This window comes from Podarcis cretensis (assembly GCF_951804945.1).
Source record: "Podarcis cretensis genome assembly, chromosome: 3".
Taxonomy (NCBI): Eukaryota; Metazoa; Chordata; class Lepidosauria; order Squamata; family Lacertidae; genus Podarcis; species Podarcis cretensis.
The window spans coordinates 93596595-93601366 of NC_137172.1; the positions used below are offsets into that span (position 1 = coordinate 93596595).

Here is a 4772-nt window from a genome sequence, read left to right on the forward strand (position 1 = left end):
ACAGACTATAGTGAATTTCAGGTCCTGCCAGATTACTTTCAATTACCAATGCACATATTACAGAGGTGGGGGCTTAGCTTTTTAAAATTTTTGTAGCCTACTGAGCTATTTTTCTTTAGAAGGCTACGAAGGGAATGATTTGTAAAATTTGCAGTGTGTGGGGAGTAAGGTTCGAGTAGGGTTGCCTACATATCTTCCGGACATATCCGAAATTCCACAGCCGGCAGCAGTGTCTGGATGGAAATCGGGGGGAAATGTCTGGAAAAATCCGGACTTATGGCAACCCCTGTCAGCAGTGCCATTTTTGCTGCTTTTCCATTAAAAAAAAAAAGCTCAAAAATGGCTTTTTAAAAAAGTGATTTTGCCCAAAAAGCTCAACAACTTTGCCTCTCCCCAAAGGTAACCCTACATTCTAATCAGCAGGTGGGACTTAAATTTCATATAGAGTCTAGTTTCAATATTTAAAAAAGTGAAAATAGGACGTCTCTATTTTCATTGGATAAATGTTGGGTATGAGATCACAGTGGTACTTCACCATTAGCTAAGGGCCTGATGTGACAGAGATGTCAGTGGTCAGAGATGTCTCTTATTACCTGTATCTCATGGAAAACTCACCTTGGGACCTAATGGGGGAAGAATTGAACAACTCTGATGGGTTTCCTTTCTGCCATCAAAGTACAGACTGGCTTTTTCCTTGTGTAAAATCCCTGTGGGAAAGGCAGCCGTTTACCTACACTCTTTGACATTGCTGAGCAAACATTTTTGAGTCGACAATCTTCCTATACTCAAACACAGCCCTGGAATGAATTTTTAACTCTTAGGAAAAGCTAGGTTTACTATCATGCTTGTGCCAGAACCATTCCTTCATCCAGGCCAGGGTTTCCTCACACCAGGAAATCCACACCAGGACTTATGCTAAGCTGACAGGACAATAAAGATTCTGGAAAGAATAGCAGTCTGCCAGTATAGAAGGTAGGAAGTATAAAATAAGACTCTTCCTCCGCAAAGCCTAGTCTGAATCCCAGATTCTCATCTTCAAGAGACCCAGGCCTCTGAATGCAACATTTACTTCCATGCTAGGCCTCCTCTCCAGAATCTGCATAGCTTGCCTACCCAGCCTTTACAGAGAATCCATACTGTGTTATTGCCGAGTCATTGCATTTAATGGGGTCCATATTTTGAGCCATTTTTTTCTGTACCAAAGGGGTGTGACTCTAGAGCTGAAGGAAAGCTGCCCAACCTTGCTGCAGATAAGTCACAGTGCATAGAAACCTTCCAGAGGTCGCAGTCCATGCTTAAACCCACAGAAAGAAGGCCTTAGCTGGGCTTAACTTTGTATATTGCAATTGTGCGTCAGCCTGGGTAGCTCAGTTGGTTAGAGCATGGTGCTGAGAATGCCAAGATTGCAAGTTCAGTCCCCATATGGGAGAGTTGCATATTCTTGCAATTGCAGTTCTCTGAGTGACCAGACCACCGATTCAAAAAGACTCTGGTGTGGCTACCTTGAATTGCAGTCTTGAGTGCAAAATATGTATTACCTTTACCTTACGCAAAACGCAATGCATTATATATACCTTTCTAATGCCTTTTGTATTTCAATGAGCATTCTAAGCCATTCTTGGGAGAGTATGCATTTTGTAAAAATGCTTGTGCTTCAAGGTTATCCCTCCTGCCCCATAAAAGCCCTTGTTCCGTGATGACTTCTTTCTATGAATACAATTAACCCATTGCCGTTTAGTTTAACATGTTAAATGTCAGCTCCACTACATTTTTTCAACAATAGCACTTCAAATTCATAATGCTAGGTTTTTCATAATAAAAAAATCCAAAATACTTATTCTCACAGTACTGTGTGTGTTGAGTATAATAACCTACTACTTATTATCTTTGCCCCACTTCCTTGAGGCAGATTAATTGCAAGAATATAGGGTACAAATGTCCACGCACAGCCACATGCTCAATGTTTCTTCATTACCAACTGTACAAACTGGGCCCAGCACATAAAGCTTTCAGTTCAGGGATGGAAATAGCCGCTAGCCTGGTTGTTTGTCTGTGACAAAGTAGGAAAGATTTAGAAAAGGGTTCCCCCTCCCCTATTCTTTTTATCCCACAAATAACAGCGATATGTAGGGAGGCAGGAAGTAACAAAAACTACCTGTTCGTTTTTGGCATGTGTCAGGGGCTCAGGAGCAGAGGCACAGGGAAGAGAGGAGATGGAGAGCGAAGGGGAAGAATCCGAGGGGAGCGTAGGAGAAGAGGACAGTGGACCGAGGGATTCCATGAGCCTCTCCAGCGAATCGGAAGATTCACAGAAGGGGGCGCCAGTGGCCAGGGGTAGGGGGTTCCCAAGGGGAACGCCCCAGGAGCAAGGGGGCAGCAGGGACTCTCAGAGCAGTAGTTGGAAATCAGGACCAGCTTCCCCACCAGAGCAGAGTGGGGGGGAAGAGTCCCAAGGATCGGGGCCAGTGCATTCGCCACCAGGGAGAGAAGATGAGGCAGGGCTGACCACGCCTCCATCAGAAAGTCGGACAACGGAGGGGAGGTCAGATCCGGCCAGTATCCCGGAAGAGGGAAGCAGTGACCGAAGTAGTGTAACGGTTAGGAGAAAGGTAACTGGGTTGGCGCGAGAGGCAAGTTCAATTGTACAGGAGCGCGGGACAGCAGAGAATGAGGATTGGGAACCGGGTCCTAAAGCCCGCAGGAGGCAGGGGGAGGAGCTAAGCGACTCAGCGTCGGAAGAGTCCAGAAAGGGCAATGCCCCAGCGGGCAGGAGGACCCAGAAGAGGAGAGAGCAGCGGAAAAGGTGGAGCAGGGCTAGGATCTTAAACTGGTGTCAGAGGGGAGGAGACTCAGACGGGACTTCGCCGATCTAGGGTTTAAGATGTAGGGCTGCGCGCTGCGGCTTTGAAATGGAAATTGAACTTCAATAAAGACTTTTGTACATTACGACAGCCTAGCGTTGGTCCTCTGTGAGCTGGGACCTAGAGGCAGCTCTGACAGCATGGTTAGTTAATGGTTCAGGCAAACAAACGTTCGCTTTCTTCCACCCCTGGCTAGGGCGCACTGTAACCCAAAAAATCTGGAGGGAGGTTATTAGCTGGGTTTGTAAGTGAAATGGCAGAATACCTGGTCCCCTGTGAAATGATTTTACTACAGTAATTAAAAGAGCAGCCAAATTGATCTTAATTTGGAAACAAGGCGCTAATACACTGAAAAATGCAGGGGAAATAACTAGAGCGAAACATGAATTTTGAAAAACCCTTTGCGCCTTCTGTTACAGACTACATTTTTTAAAGTAATAAGACTATATTTTGCATGGCTAGGTTGCATGCCTAGTACTTGTGGTGTGAAGGAGAAGCGAGGGGTAATTCCCCCCCCCCGGGGGGGGGGTCAATGGGAGAAAATCATTTTGTTTTCCTGCTTGAAAACGTATCCTCTCAGATGAATTAATTCTTATTTTTTGCCGTGCATGTTTTCTTCATCCTACTATGATGGAATGGATATAAAGGCAGGAGATCTGTATGTGAGCCTATCATTTGTATAGTCCACACACGGAGCGAAAGCACGTCGCCAATTGCGCACACCGTTCTTTGGAAAGGAAAAGGCTCTGTACACTATTGCTTCTTGTGCTTTATATCTATATCTCTATTGATCCATGCAGCAACAATAACTAAAACAACAACAGCGAGCTGCCGCCACCCGAAAACGTTTTTTTAACATGGGGGGGGGGGGTTGGGAGTGTGACCTTGCTTGGGCTGGGTAGCGGGGAAACCTTTCAATAAAAGCTTGCATGCTGGATTTCCAGCTCATTGTTCCCTCGTCTCTAGTTGCCCTGGCAACCGCAGCAGCTGCTAGATTGTAGGCCTTGGCTTGCATCTCCTAGGTAGTGCTTAGCTGCCTGTGTGTCCAGTTCACGCAGCCTGCCAGCCATTCACCCTCCCGCTGCTGACGGTGTCCTGCCAGTCTGTGCGGGATAATGTTTACTAACATCAGCCACATGGCTCCCATTTTGCCACGGCTCTGCCCAAAATATGTCACTCAACAGCCGATTGTCAGGCAGCCGGCCAACCTGCCTGCAATGCGCTGGAAAAAAATCTGTCGCGGGGGACTGCTAGCAGTGATCTTCCGCCAACAATCTCCTCTCCTATGAAAAGGGGAATCAATGTGAGCCTTCACAGTTGCCCCTTCCGCATCGGCGGCACGATCACCGGGGATGCATAATGAGTAACGCGGGGAACTGGAGGAGCTTCTGTGTGGGGGTTTTATGGGGCAGGCTGTGCTCGGTTGGAACTGGAGCTCATTGTCAAGGGGGTCTGCTGCCATTTCCTTTTCTAGTACAAAGGCTCCTGCGAATGTCGCATTCTCATTCTATTGGGGACGCTGGCGAGGGCGAAAGAAAACGCGGGTGTCCGTGGCTACGAGATGGTTGGAGGGGGACAACTTGCCAGTAGGCTGCTTCTCTAGCAAATATCTAGCGGGGTATTTCTCCAGCAGCTCTGCTGAAATAAAAATCCGTCAATCCATACATCAGCTTGAATAATCAATGTTGCAGTTTTCAAAATATTACGCTTTTGTGGCCATAAGCTAGAGAACTTAATACAGTGAGAGGACTTCCAGGAGATGTCGCCTTCTCACACCCATTCCGATTCAGAAGACGTACCAGAGATACCAGACTGAGACATGAAGTATCCCTGTTATGGGTTCAGTGACATAGCTGTAGAAAAATGTCCATGCCTCGGTCTGAAACTTGTGCGATTGGTTCTGCTCTTATC

General features: G+C 46.7%; 1 long non-coding RNA gene across 1 annotated transcript; it reads left to right on the forward strand.

Moving 5' to 3' along the window:
- Window positions 1–3681: 3681 nt before the first annotated feature.
- On the forward strand, window positions 3682–4525 carry LOC307213246. Its single transcript, XR_013837457.1, has 2 exons — window positions 3682–4164; window positions 4336–4525. It is a non-coding gene; the product is annotated as an uncharacterized lncRNA (long non-coding RNA).
- Window positions 4526–4772: the final 247 nt, after the last annotated feature.